Raw genomic sequence first — 15,639 nt, forward strand, 5'->3', positions numbered from 1 at the left:
TTGACACCAGGTCATCCTCCAAAAGTCTTCATCCTGTGTCATGCCAACAGTAAAGCATCCTGAGACCATTCATGTGTTGGGTTGGTTGCTTCTCAGTCAAGGGAGTGGGATCACTCACAATTTTGCCTAAGTACACAGCCATGACTAAAGAATGGTACCAAAACATACTCCAAGAGCAACTTCTCCCAACCATCCAAGAACAATTTGGTGACGAACAATAAGGCATTGTTCGTCACCAAATTGTTCTTGGACGGTTGGGAGAATTTGCTCTTGGAGGATGATGGAGCACCTTTCCATAAGGCAAAAGTGATAACTAAAGCTGGCCATACTTCTAAATATTATCTGTCCAACCAGCCAACTAGTTGATTGGTTGGAATGAAAATCTGGTAACGTATGAGAGTAAATGATGATCAGCAATTTTCTCCTAAATGCCAGAAAACAGATGAAAATTGTAGTTCAGATAAGTTTGTTAAATGTGTGATCTAAACAATTTGTTCAAACAACAGTTTTTGTCCATTTTCCGGCATTTAGGAGCAAATTGCTGATTGTAATTTGCTTTCATACCTTACCAGATATTCATTCCAACCAATCAACTAGTTGGCTGGTTGGACAGATAATCTATAGATGTGTGGCCAGCTTAAGTGGCTCGGGGAACGAAACATTTATATTTTGGGTCCATGGCCAGGAAACTCCCCAGAACTTAATCCCATTGAGAACTTGTGGTCAATACTCAAGAGGCGGGTGGACAAACAAAAACCCACAAATTCTGACAAACTCTAAGCATTGGTTAGGTAAGAATGGGCAGCCATCAGTCAGTATGTGGCCCAGAAGTTTATTGACAACATGCCAGGGCGAATTGCAGAGGTCTTGAAAAAAATGGATCAAGACTGCAAATTTTGACTCTTTGCATAAACTTAATGTAATTGTCAATAAAAACCTTTGACACTTATTAAATGCTTGTAATTTTACTTCAGTATACCATAGTAACATCTGACACAAAGGTATAAAAACACTGAAGCAACAAACTTTGTGAAAACCAATACTTGTGTCATTCTCAAAACTTTTGGCCATGGCTGTATAACAGTGAGTATGGCTGTATCCAGGGGCGCTGACAGCCACGGCGGGCTCTGGTGAAAGGGGTGTGGCCTAATCATGTGAGGTGTGACCATGCCCCCTTAGGAAAAAAATTTAACTTTTGCAGTGCCTGGGAGGAGGCGCTAGGAGCTCCTCAGCCCACCGCAAAGTCAGAAGGGGGCGCGATCAGCCCTGAGCAGTCTCCCACTGCAGCAAAGTACACAGCAGCCTGGCACAGGTAAGGTAAGAGGGATGGGGGGGGAGGCACCAGGCCCCTCCAGCAAGCCCGGGCCCGAGTAATTAGTACCCACTCCCACCCCACTCGGCGACCTGGCTGTATCTCATGTAACTTCAATAAACCACTCCACTGGTTAAGCAACTGGGCTATTCGTAGTCTCAGGTCATCCGTTGGTGTGTACAGTAGCTCTGCTACATCATCCAACCTGTACACACATACAGTATATCCAACAGATAAAACATCAGTCAACATCATCAAGTTGCAGCCAGGGTTGTGATGTGCTTTAAACGTATCTACTTGCAGACGCATTTAACACATTATACTGACTTGCATGTATCTTTAAATATGTGCAACTTAACTTAACTATGTACATGTGACATCTTAAATGCACAGTTTGGAGGCAGGGTGGGGAGTGTGGAAAAACTGGAACAAAGAGGCAGAATCTTCTGCCTCCCATCACTATAAACCCCTAAACCCCTGCCCAAATCCAGCTATTGGCTGCCTGACAAAACTGACCGTAAAGGGGCAACTGCCAGCACATTTTTAAAGCAGCAACACTCAAAACCCCTTGTGTTTTAATGTCCCTCATGCTTAAATTGTCAGCCTTCGGGAGAACATATACCCCTTAGGTCTGATATAACTGTTAGGTGAAATGAAACAAGCAATCATTTTGCCAAACGAACATTATTTTTCGACACATATATATATATATATATATATATATATATATATATATTCTTCTAATCAGAGAAAGCTACACTGACACTACCAAGATTACATGAATCATTATACGTACACATGTAAGGGGATGTATGTTGCATAGCTTTACAAGGCAATACGTTTGAAATTAATCAGCTCTCACTTTAGAAACTGTTTAATTTAGCAAAGTAACTTTCAAAAGAAAAACAAAAAAAAAAATTTCCAGTGTAATATAAGCACATACTTAAGTATTCCTTTGATAGGGATAGGGTAAGAGGCCTCATTATGTGCAGAAGAGCAGACGTTCCCATTCTTTACTGACCTTTTCCAACTGAACTTGCATCTAAATCAATGTCTATGCACACCTCCCTAGTGTCATTTACACTGTGGGCATAGGGGGGGAAGATTAGGATGCAGACAATTAAAAGCACATTCCTCAGACGCCTGGCGCTCAAACCTCTCTATAGTGGTGACTGAGTTCTTCAGCGGGTTCTGCTAAGTAACCCTTCATCTGCCGGATAAAGCTACACTGGAGATGGAGAAGTTAATGGTATAAATTGGTTTGAGGAGGTTACAAAAAAAAAGTTAAATATCTGCCTCTCTTGTATCCAATACAAAGTCAAAAGCGATGTGTGTGTTTGTAAATAATGAAAAGGGCAGTATATATATATAGATATATATATATATATATATATATATATGCACAATGGCAGGATTTGTGCATGCAAGACGTCTTAAAGAAAAAAGTAAAAGTAAAAAAACAGATGTTCATATGAATGCATTAAATAACAAGCAGGTTCCATCTTTAAAACCCATTCAATTAGCATTGAGGTCAATGTATGTGTACTATATATGTATATATACTAGAGATGAGCGGTTCGGATTCTGTGGAATCCGAACCGCTCCGAACATTGGGGATCCGAGTCCACCCGAACCCTGTTCGGGTGTTCACCGCCTGACTCGGATCCCCGTTCGGGGCCGAACGGCGGCCGCCTGATGTCGGATTCTCACTAGAGAATCCGACATCAGGTCTCCTCGCGTGTAGGGCAGAGCGCAGTGATAGCGCTCTGCCCTACACAGACACAGACACACAGCCGCCAGTGGCAGCTGTGTGTTTGTTACAGCAGCCAATGAGAGTCACACAGACTCTCATTGGCTGCTGCACGGAGGGAGCCGGCTGGAGCTCACACATGAGCTCCGTCTTCCGGCTCCCTCCTCAGCGTGAGACAGAGCGGACGGCGCGGGAGCGGGGATACAGGTAAGTTTTTATTTTTTATTTTTTTATTTGTGCAAGGGCCGAGGGGCACTACTGGGGGGGGTCTGCTACTGGGGGGGGCTATACTACTGGGGGGGCCATACTACAGAGGGGCCATACTACAGAGGGGCCTGCTACTGGGCCGGGGGCTATACTACTGGGGGGGGTCTGCACTACTGGGGGGGGGTCTGCTACTGGGGGGGCTATACTACTGGGGGGGCCATACTACAGAGGGGCCTGCTACTGGGGGGGCTATACTACTGGGGGGGGTCTGCTACTGGGGGGGCCATACTACTGGGGGGGGGTCTGCTACTGGGGGGGCTATACTACTGGGGGGCCATACTACAGAGGGGCCTGCTACTGGGGGGGCTATACTACTGGGGGGGGTCTGCACTACTGGGGGGGGTCTGCTACTGGGGGGGCTATACTACTGGGGGGGCCATACTACTGAGAGGCCTGCTACTGGGGGGGCCATACTACTGGGGGGGCTTACTACTACTGGGGGGGGCTGCTACTGGGGCAGCCTACTACAGGGGGGACCATACTACAGGGGGGCCCATACTACAGGGGGGCTACTACTGGGGCAGCTTACTACTGGGGGAGGCCTGCTACTGGGGCAGCCTACTACTGGGGGGGCCATACTACTAGGGGGGCCATACTACTGGGGGGGCATACTACTGGGTGGCATGCTAATGGGGGGCATACTACTGGGGAGGCCTGCTAATGGGGGGCATACTACTGGGTGGCATGCTAATGGGGGGCATACTACTGGGGGGGCCTGCTAATGGGGGGCATACTACTGGGGGGCATTCTACTGGGGGCACTGCATAGTGGACCCTACTACTAAGGGGACTGCATAGGGGGCACCACTGCTGGGGGACATTGTGTAAGGGACACCGCTACTGTGGGCATTGTGTAAAAGGGTCACTACTGTGGGCATTGTGTAAAAGGGGCACTACTGTGTGTCGTAACATAAATAAGAGACACTACTTTATGGTGTAATGTGAATCAGGCCCTATGTGCGGTGTAATGCTAATAAGATTGTGCACTGTGACTCCTAGGGCCGTAGCACACTTTGTAAACAAGTACTGTGACTCTGCTGGCCGTACCCCACTGGGTGGGTGCACTACTTTTCATTTCTGCCACTGCTGTGTGGCAATGTGTCATAGATGTGCTTTATACTGTGGTGTCTGTGTCGTTGTGCCGCTGCTTTGTCGCTTAGTAACAAGTCAGCTCACTGCAACCTTTGGCCAATAATGTTGAAAACAATATTATAAGCTGTGATATGGTCTAAATTGACTGGAAATTAATGTTATTGAGGTTAATAATACTCTACGAAGAAAAAAAAGACCAATTTATGTGATTTTAGCTTTTTTTGTCAATTTTTGTAAAAAAATCCAAATCCAAATCCAAAGCCACTCACCGCAGTTTGGCAAATCCAAATCCAAATCCAAATCCAAAGCCGGACGACGAATTAGAACCAAATCCAAATCCAAATCCGGCAAAAATGGTCCGGCGCACATCCCTAATATATACACACATAAACTTGACCTTGGGAGTCTTCAGTCTTCTTTACAAGTCCTGTGGATGCCGCTGTTTTTTCATATGTACATTTTGGCCTGTTTGGACCATCACAGGGCACCCAGGCATATGTATTTTGTTTTTTGTTTAACCTGTGGAGTGCCGGCGTTATTTTGATATATATAAATATATATATATTTACTTTAGTTTGGAGCATTTCAAAAATATAAGCCTAGTCATGCCTCTTCTAGCCTTTTAAGCACAAAGCTTTTGATTTCCTTAGTGCTCCTCAGGGAAAGGTAACTGTAAGCAACATTTAAAGAGAACTGCATGTGCAGTAGATGGCTACAGGTAGGCACCCTGCCGTGTGTACAGCTGCTCTGGAGTGCGCTTATGGGTGCTACTGGCCCCGCCCCCTATATGCGACGTCATGCGCAAAGGGGGCAGGGTCAGCACTAGGCGCTGTTAAGCCCTGTTACAGCCTGGTTGGAACCACGGAACCTTTATGGCGCCTTATAAATAAAAGATAATAATAATAACGGTATCATACAGTAAAAGATTTTTTCATTATATTTGATAGAATCTGGGCAACTTACATAATCATATACAGATACAGACCATATAAAACAACATAGGTGCCTTAGATTATTATAAGCCGCTGTGGACTGTATCTCTCTTGAAAAAAAAATCTTTTACTGCTGAAGGATTTGTAAAGAAAGTTAATAATTCCTCCAGTATAGAAACTGTTATGGTCAGTTAAAATTTTCCGTGCGAATTGCGTTTTATTGGTACCGCAGATCAGATTCCGCTCACTTGTACTAAGCCACAGTAACTTTCATTTAATTTGCCGTAGAAGTATTCTACTAAGATCAAACGCTGTTTCTTCCACCCTTGTGGATAACCCGATGACATTGCCTCTGAAAAGGCTGCATATGGCTGATCCTGGGGGTCTGCAGCACAGTGGGGATCAGACCCTCTGTCTCCAAGATTATTGTTTTAGTCAGTTGTTTTTTTGCAATGGTGAGAAATGTAGCTGGGAGTCTAGCACTGAATGAGGCAGCAAGAGCAGAGGCAGCTTCCACCCCAAAATAAATATTACCCTGTGCAGGACAAAGTAGCTATTGTAGATGGGGAGTGGCCAGCGACCACTGTGAATGCTTAAAACTATACTCATTTCAATTCTTTGCCACCCACTCCATTAACCCCTGCACTCACTGTCACTAAACTTGGTTCACTCACAATGTGATTGTTCTGTACTGCAACATTTTCAAGGTACAGTTTATAAACTGTTGTCCTACCAGCCTTGGAGTGAAAGTGAATTTTGGTGTTTTTTTACTTTTTTGTGCTATTAGTTTGTTTGTCATGTAATTATGAATCATCTTCTTTCTCCTGGGATAAGTGTTCACATTGTGACGTCAGAGATGTGTAGGAACATCTGCACTGTGGGCCTGATTCAGCTTAGGACGGAATTGCAAAACTGCACGCAAGCAGCTCTGCAATTCTGTCCTTGCAATTATGGTAATGCAGCAGGAGGCGTCACGTGCTGCGTTGTCCAACGCTGCATCGAATAATCTGCGGGAACATCGGCCAGCTAAGTGACCCATGGGGTCACGCAAGCCGGCCACCGCAGATGAGAGAAAGAGGCTTGGAAATCTCCGTCAGCCGACGGAGATCCTGGCCTCTTCCCTCCCCCCCAATGGCGGTGACACGCCTCCATTTTGGGAAACGGAGGCCGTCGCCACCCCTTCCCGCCCACAACCGACTGCAGACTGTCTGTCACTGACAGTCTACTGCCGCTCTGCGTGCGTACAAGAAGGACCCGTCTACACATTCACAGGATGGGTCAGGCGCCTACGCAGATTCCCGAACTTGGGGAATCTGCGTTCAGCAGTGCACGAGTGTACACTGCTGAATCAGGCCCTGTGTACACAGAATGTCTGCAAGTAGAGTTTCAGATTAAGGGGGTGCTTCAGTTCCTCTCTATGTCCACCAATCATTGGGCCTGATTCAGGCTTGTACGCTAATGCTGCTATGCAAAAATATGCTAATGTCACAGACATCGAGGAATGTAGTGAGACGTCCACTTGCAGCTTTGCAAGTCCACGCATCTGCGTAAAATGTCGCAGCATCTGCGTACAAAGATGCAGCATCGGTCGCATATTAAACGATTATCGCAGTCCTGAGTCAGTCTATGGTGCCACAGAATGGGCGTGGGAACTGAGATGCCTGAGCTATATTTCTTGAGTATGGAATCGCAGTCGCAAGATGTGACACGACCACAAAGTGGCAGCAACACGCCTGCTTTCTTTGCTGTCACTCCCTGTCACCTCCCCCAAACGCTCCCTGACTGTCAATCACACTGCGAGTAAATTGTCACTGTGAGCGACTACTATAATATACCTTGACACATGCACAGTCCCATGGGTGGTTTAATGATAATCATGCGTACATCACTGATTCAGGTCCAGTCTGGTCTATTATGGTATAATGTCGCTACTCATTTTCCTGCACACCTCTCTGGGGTACGAGGAACAATTAACGAGCATACTGGTGGCAAAGTATCTTCTCCCGAGCGTTCCAGAGACACTTCACGGCATTGCACAGTGGATGGGTATGGTATGCCGGCACTCTGGATCCCGGTGGTCAGAATCCTGACACCGTCATCCCGACCAGGTTACAATCTCGACGCCTCCAGATAAGTAAGCCTAAACTAACGCCAGTCCTAACCCTCCCTCCCCGCAGCCTAAACCTAACCTCCCCCTAGTGCCTAAACCTAATCCTCCCTCCCTGCAGCCTAAACCTAACCTCCCCCCTAGTGCCTAAACCTAACTCTCCTTCCCTGCAGCCTAAACCTAACCTCCCCCCTAGTGCCTAAACCTAACCTCCCCCCCGCAGCCTAAACCTAACCTCCCCCCTCCGCAGCCTAAACCTAACCTCCCCCCCCCCGCAGCCTAAACCTAACCCTTGCCCTAGTGCCAAACCCTAACCCTTCTACTAACCCCGCTACTTACCTTCGGGATCCCAGTGGTCGGGATTCCGGCGTTGGCATTCTGAACGCCGAGATCCCTGCAGTTGGGATTATGGCATACATGCCTACCCTCCCGGTTTTCGCGGGAGGTTCCCGATTTTTCGGGTAACCCCCCGCACCCCCGGAAGGGTAGGCATTTCTCCCGCATTCTGCCCACTTCCTAGTGAAGTGGGCAGAATTAGGAGAATACCCGCGGCAATCGCGGGTCTCCGTGAAGGGGGCGGGGCTTAAGCTGTGATTCTGCATGAATCACAGCATTTGGCCCCGCCCCCTATGTAAATTGTGCCCAATCGCGGCAATTTTACCTCGAGGGGGCGGGGCTTAATGACGCAAATCGTGAAGCCCCGTCGGCCCCTTGCTGCTTCTCTTACCTGGGCTTCTCCCGGGAAGAGAATATGAAAGGTAGGCAACTATGGATTATGGGCCTGATTCAGAGCTGAATGCTCTGACCAGAGCGCTCGCTCTGAATCAGGGCCCTCCTCCCTGAAAATGGAGCGGCCTCTTGGACACTCGCATAGCTGTGGGTGACCACCCACAGCATATGCGAGCGTCCATGATGATGGTCGCGATGGTCTTGACCATCGCGACCATCGGGCTTGCGACGGAGACCCTGCGGTAGGGTCTCGCTGCTGCAAGCCCTGGAGTGATTTTGGCTCTATCAGAGCCAAAATCACACCCACTGACATCACTAGTGATGTCAGTGGGGCCGGCTTCAGACGGTAGGCGTTCCCATGGGAACACCTCCGTCTGGCAGGCACGCCCCCAGCACGCCCACCGAAGGGGGCGTGCTGTCAATCAACAACGACAGCACGCCCCCTTTGGTGCGAGACCCGGAGCGATGGAGAGCCCGTCGCTCGCCGGGTCTCGCGCATGCGCACGACGGAGCTCCCTCCGTCGTGCGCATGCGCAGTGGGGGAACATCGACCCGCTTGCGAGCGTACTGCCGCTCACGAGCGGGTCTGAATGACCCCCTATGACCGCATCCCATCGCGCAGACCTCTATTTATTAATAGGCCCCATAATCCAGCAATAAGACAGGTTTCTACTTCCAGTTTCACTCATGCAAACAAAATGTTTAATAAATTCAATTCAATTTACTAATATGTGCTAAATAAATGAATTAAACCATTAAAAACTGTAATTTATTTGAAAATACTTTAGTTAAAGAGCAAAATCATCCTGAATGGCGATAACAGAACAGGTGCTGCCATGATACTGTACTGTTTCCACATATAAAGGCATGCGGAAGCCATTGCAAAAGAATTGCTATTGCCAGCAGCAACACTTTCATTTATTGGGTGAAATGAAAACGCTATTTTTTACCTGCAATAAATATTTTTGCCCATTGATAAATCAGCCTAAGAGAATCATGGGCATGCAACATTTCCTGATGGAACCTATTTAATCTTTCTCTTTTAGCATTCACTAAATTGTGGCAATTCCCACCAGTTTTGTTGCACAATTATTTATGTCCTATTTGCTGGTGTTGAACATGAACTTTGCACTTTGTGTTTTGCACACCACCCAAACTCAATAAACCAATGAGGTGGTTTCAACATTTACAGTACATGGTCAAAAGTATACAGACACCTCTTCTAATTCATGTGTGGCGTCCATTTCAGCCAAACCTCTTGTTAACAAGTGTATAAAATAAACAAATACAGCCCATTCCGCAGGGGCATAACTAGGTATTTAGAGGCCCCATAGCAAAAAGTTTGTAAGTGCCCCTATGTATCAAACAATGGTGAAAAATGTATATAACACATGTAACTTTGACAAGGAAGATGGGTCCCCCACAGCTCTGAGCCCCAAAGCAGCTGCACCCCTTGCACCTATGGTAGTTACACCCATGGCTTTCCTGTTTCAGACAATGGCGCCACAAAGAAAGTGAGCGCCATAAAAACATGATTTGTCAAGTATGATGGGGAAGAACTATACTGACCTGCACAGAGCCCAGACCTCAACACCATCAAACACCTTTGGAATGAACTGGAATGCCAGCTGCAAGCCAGGCCTTATTGTCCAATGCCACTGCCCAACCCCACCAATGCTCTTGTGGCTGAATGGCTGCTAATACCCGCAGTCCTGTTCTAAATTCTAGTGGAAAACCCTTCCCAGAAGACTGGACGTTGTGATAGAAGTAAGGGGGGGACCAACTACTTATTAATGCCAAGGGTTTTAAGATGAGATGTACAACAAGCACGTTTGTGTGATGATCTAGTATCTACATACTTTTGGTCATGTAATGTATATGGTGAATGATGTGGTTTTAATAATATATTAAATATCTGTCAGACATTGTTATGCTCTGTAAACAAATGATAGTTCCATACGTTTTAGCCATACTTCCTTCAACTCATTTATAATCTAATTTGCTGGTCACCCACTTATGTCTTCATCTCCAAATGTATGCCCTCACCAATACCATCCCAATTGTATAATATAAGTAAATGACTCCTTACTAGAAGTAAAAGAAGTTTTTTTTTTTTACAGGTATACATTGATACAACAGTGATACAGAATTTTACATGGACTGGCAGATTAGACAGCAGAAATTAACCTGTAAGTCCATACAGTCTGCCTCTCGCCAGTCGCTATGACCTGCTTGCTACTCTAAGGCTGGGTACACACTTAAACAATATCGGCCTCTGAGAAAATCGGAACGACAAATTGAGCATATTGTGCACGCCCGATTTGCTGTCACGTGCAATATCTTCTTGATGGCCGTGCCGCAAGTCAATCAGAAGATATTGTGTACGATGCCATGCTGCCGAATGCACAACGGCATCCTACATTGTGCCATTGCTCCTTGCATTGTGCAAGTGTGTATGCACTTTATGATCCTGGCCCCGTCGTCCGATGCACAATGTAGGATGCCTGTCACTCTCTGGCTAAGATGATTCTCCGCCACGAGATTGGAAGACGTGGACCCAGGTTGAGGAGGGAACAGGAGGCAAGGGCCTAGATCAGTGTCTTCCTCATCCACCAGTACCAGATGTTGGTGAGACCTGACCAAAGGCGTTCACCAGTGACCCCTCCAAGCAGGATTTGGGCTTAAGCTGCACCCAGTAGGCAGGTCGCGGCCCTTTGGTCAGGTATCCGGCACAAGTGGGAAAAAATGGAAGAACACTATCACAGGGAAAGCGCAGGAGAAAGATATTGGAGGATTGTACTGAGGTGGTGTATTGAGTACACACTTAGTGGTTTCAGTCGCAATGTTGGCACAGGAGATGGTACTTTGATAACGTACTGAGTACACACTCGATGGCTTCAGACGCAGAGCTGTTGCTGGAGAATAATATTAGGAGATGGTACTTGGATAATGTACTAAGTACACACACTGTGACGTCAGACGTAGAACTGGTCAGGAGATAGGTATAATGAGTGGGTACTTGGATGATGTACTAAGTACACGCACTGTGGCTTTAGATGCAGCACTGACACAGGAGAATGGTATCATGAGATGGTACTTGAATGATGAACTAAGTACACACACTGAGGATTCAGCTGTGGAGCTAGCATAGAAGATGACTCTTAATAGATTTAACTCAGAAGACGTTCTGAGTACACACACCGTGGAAACACTAGGAACAAGTCCCTAGAAGGAACGGAGCTTGGAACCTGGAACGCTGCACCTATTTTTCAGAGTACTGGTGTACTGCATGTAACTATTAATAGTTTCTTGGGATGAAATTATTATCCCGGCTGTTGGGATGCCGGTGCTCAGATTGCCATCGCCGGAATCCCAACACCAGTCAGAATCCCGTCTGCCGGAATCCCAACAGCTGGCATCACGACGGTAAGTATTGGGGTTGGGGGAGGGTTAGGGTTAGGGGTAGGCACTAGGGGGAGAGTTAGCGGTAGGAGAAGGGTAGTATACTTACCGCCTTCTGTTGGGATTGTGACCCAGTCTAAATGCAGGCATTGGGATTCTAGCCACCGGCATCCCGTACCCAACCCAGTTTCTTAAGTGAAGACCTGAAGTATTTTGGTGTAAAACTGAAACCTACACTGAGCAACATGCTCTATCAGAAACAAAGGAAAAGGATCAAATTAGCATTGAAATCAAATTAAGTGATCAAGCTACCAATAAAAAAGAGAGTAGTAGCACCTCTCCTTTTAGTTAAGAGATCCAATCTGGCCACATATCTGTCCTACGATGTTGAGCGGCATCACTGCCCAAGCCAGGTATGTGGATAGAAGAAGCAGAAGTGGATTAAAGATGATGAAGAAATTAGCCCTGAACATTGTTGAACAAAATCCCTATCCTATTATTTTGAACAAAATAATAGGATATATCTCACAAAAACACATACGGTCCATGATAAGCTCGCAGACCTATGTGTTTTCGCCTATTTTGGGGTGAAAAACAGCATTTATCATGGATTATTTTTTGGGACACATCAGGTTCCGAAAAATATCCACGCTAAGAGCCGGCATCGGACGAAACTTTGGGGCTATTAGCATAGCTCCCCCCACGATCAATTAGGAGCGCTAATTTAGCGCTGCTAATTGGATACCCCCCCAGTCTCTTAACAAGCTCCAAAACCTGAAATACAATTGGATTTATAAACCCAAGTCCAACTCTTAAGGCAAAGTTCAAAGATTAGTTCCAATGGAATATTTGAAAAAAATATGTTGATTATTATGCCACTTTTGGTCCAGTTGCTAAGCAAAGTACACTCCTGATGGCGATGCTTAAGCTGGCCACACACTAGACCAACTTGCATCCAACCATCCAACTAGTTGATTGGTTGGAATGAAAATCTGGTAACGTATGAAAGCAAATGACAATCAGCAATTTGCTCCCAAACGCCGGAAAATGGATAAAAACTGTTGTTTGAACAAATAGTTTAGATCAAACAATTAACAAACTTGTCTGACGACCATTTTCATCTGTTTTCTGGCATTTAGGAGCAAATTGCTGATCATCATTTACTCCCATTCCTTACCAGATTTTCATTCCAACCAATCAACAAGTTGGCTGGTTGAATGTAAGTTGGTCTAGTGTGTGGCCAGCTTTACTCTAAGGAGGATGCAAGGGAGACAGCATGACATCAAAACATGCTTCCGCACTAGTGATATCTTGACAAAGCCACTACCAAGTCTTGGGGGCGTATCTATAATGGGTGCAGGGTGTGCGGTGCACACGGGCCCCTGGGTCCAGAGGGGGGTCGACACCGCACACCCTGCACCCATATTTTTTAATACTCACCTCCCCAAAGTCCCATGTCGGCTGTCACAGCCCTGCATAAAACGCCTGGAAAATGGCCGCCGCAGCCATTTTTCCGGAGTTTTGTGCATGCGCAGTTGGGAAATCAACAGGAAAATGGCGTCCGCACCATTTTCCCGGTGACCTGCACATGCATTTATTATATCCTGCACTATAAATGCGGTGTGGAAAATATATTACCATCTAAATTCACAAAGTGCAAACTTAATATTTAGAAGCAAATTTAGCAACAATCTGCTGCACACCCATCGGCATGTGCATGCGTCATTAGGGGCAGACGGAGAAGGATACTCTGGATACCTCTCCAAAAACAATCAGAGTTAAAGTAGCCCATAGGGCCGGAGCCAAGCTCGGAGTTCTTTGCTTTAATGTGTTTGGTAAATCCGACATTTTAGCAGCCACCATAGAAATTTATGGGGGCTGATATCTTCATAGCATACTTGCTGACATTCAGCTCCCTCCTTCCGGAAGGGAGCTGAATGCCTGCATACAGCGGGGGGGCGTGGCCGGGCAATGGGTCCATATTGGGGGCAGGGCCATGGGCGGGGTCACACGATCGCATCATTGTGGCCCCGCCCCCTCCTCACAATGCCAAAAATAAAGGCATTGTGAAGCAGGGGGCGGAGCCACGATGACGCGATTCAGCGCAAATCGCATCATTGGGCCCCCCCGCTGCAGGGGTTTCTAGTAGGTAGTCGGGGGGGGCAGGCGGCAGCCGGGAGGCTTGCCTGCCTTTCCAGGGGGGTCGGGAGCGGCACCTGATATTCGGAAGGGTAGGCAAACCTGCTTCATAGATGCTGCGTTTCCTCCATGTTTCAGTCAGGAGATCCTTAATATTTGCATGTAACCCCTGAAAATGGGTGTTTCAGGAGATATCCCAATATTATTCTTTATAAATATGCCCTTAAGCGTGAAGAACTCAATATTGAGAGAGATACATATCTATGTATAAACAGTGGTAAACGTTAGAACAATGTCTATTCATGTGCTTTTTGTGGTAATTACTGTTCTGTATGAGTTATATTGTTAATAAGAGAAAAAAGATAAAAGATAGGAAACTAGAAAAACTGACAGTAAACTGTGATGTGTTTTGCTATAGTGTAAGAAGCAGCTACTAAGGTTTGTTCTTTAATGAAGACAATTAAAACATGCATGGAAAATGTCCCGAATTATCTGATGCTAACAGAACCAACACAGAGATTATCATACAGGATACACTTGGGCAACTACCAGCTGAAAACAGCAGTGTTGCCAAAAGAGGCCTATCAGAAAGTCGTCATACCTTGTCACAAATGGGGTATGGCAGCCAAACACCGTACCAGGTTCCATTACTAACATCAAAAGGGAAGTTGGGTTTGCAGTGGGCTAAGGAACACAGACACCAGATACAGGACTAGAAAAACATCACATGGTCTGATAAATCCCATTTCCTGCTGTCTGCATCGGAACATAGAGATCATTTCATATTCAGTTCTACTCTCAATTTTTTTTTCTAGCTTTTCAGTATTTGCAGGATTGTGTTTAATATGTACAGTCTAATATATATATATATATATATATATATATATATATATAATTATATATATATATATATTAGGGGTGAGCGGGTTCGGATTTCTGAAATCCGAACCCCCCCGAGCCCCCCCGATCCGAGTCCGATCCGAGTCAGGCTCGACTTTTCCCGCCTGACTCGGATCTGAAATCGAGGAAAAACGTCATCTTCCCGCCTTCCGAGTCTCGCGGGTTTTGGATCCTATATAAGGTACACACGTCGGCGCCATTTTCTCACTCGGCTGTGGACAGTGAAGAGGGAGGGTGGGAGTTAGGGCTGTGTAGTGTAGTGTAGTGTAGTGCTGCTGTTGTCCACTACTTCAAAGTCCATAGGGGCTGGCTGTGTTGTGCTGTGCTGCTGTTGTTAATAGGGGCTGTGTCCACTACTTCAAAGTCCATAGGGGCTGGCTGGACTGTGTTGTGCAGTCAGTTCTCCATAGGGGCTGTGTCCACTCCAAAGTCCTGTGCAGTGTCCCAGTCCTAAAGGAGTGCTGTAGTGTTGTCCAGGGGGTGCTCTGTCCATCAGGGGTGCTCCCCCCAAGTGCTAAAAAAATAATATATTTTCTGTGTTTGTGAATTGTGTGCGCAGTAGCCGCACGTGCATCAACAAAGTAGTGCCAAGCGTGCGCCTGTGTCATAAGTAAAGGGCCGGCTGGCTTGACCGTTAAGGGTGCTGTAACCCCCGAAAGTACACTCCAGTCCAAACCAAAAAAAAAATTATTTTCTGTGTTTGTGAATTGTGTGCGCAGTAGCCGCACGTGCATCAACAAAGTAGTGCCAAGCGTGCGCCTGTGTCATAAGTAAAGGGCCGGCTGGCTTGACCGTTAAGGGTGCTGTAACCCCCGAAAGTACACTCCAGTCCAAACCAAAAAAAAAATTATTTTCTGTGTTTGTGAATTGTGTGCGCAGTAGCCGCACGTGCATCAACAAAGTAGTGCCAAGCGTGCGCCTGTGTCATAAGTAAAGGGCCGGCTGGCTTGACCGTTAAGGGTGCTGTAACCCCCGAAAGTACACTCCAGTCCAAACCAAAAAAAATATTA

This window comes from Taudactylus pleione, unplaced genomic scaffold, assembly GCF_031769625.1.
Source record: "Taudactylus pleione unplaced genomic scaffold, aTauple2 ptg000136l, whole genome shotgun sequence".
In the NCBI taxonomy this organism is placed as follows: Eukaryota; Metazoa; Chordata; class Amphibia; order Anura; family Myobatrachidae; genus Taudactylus; species Taudactylus pleione.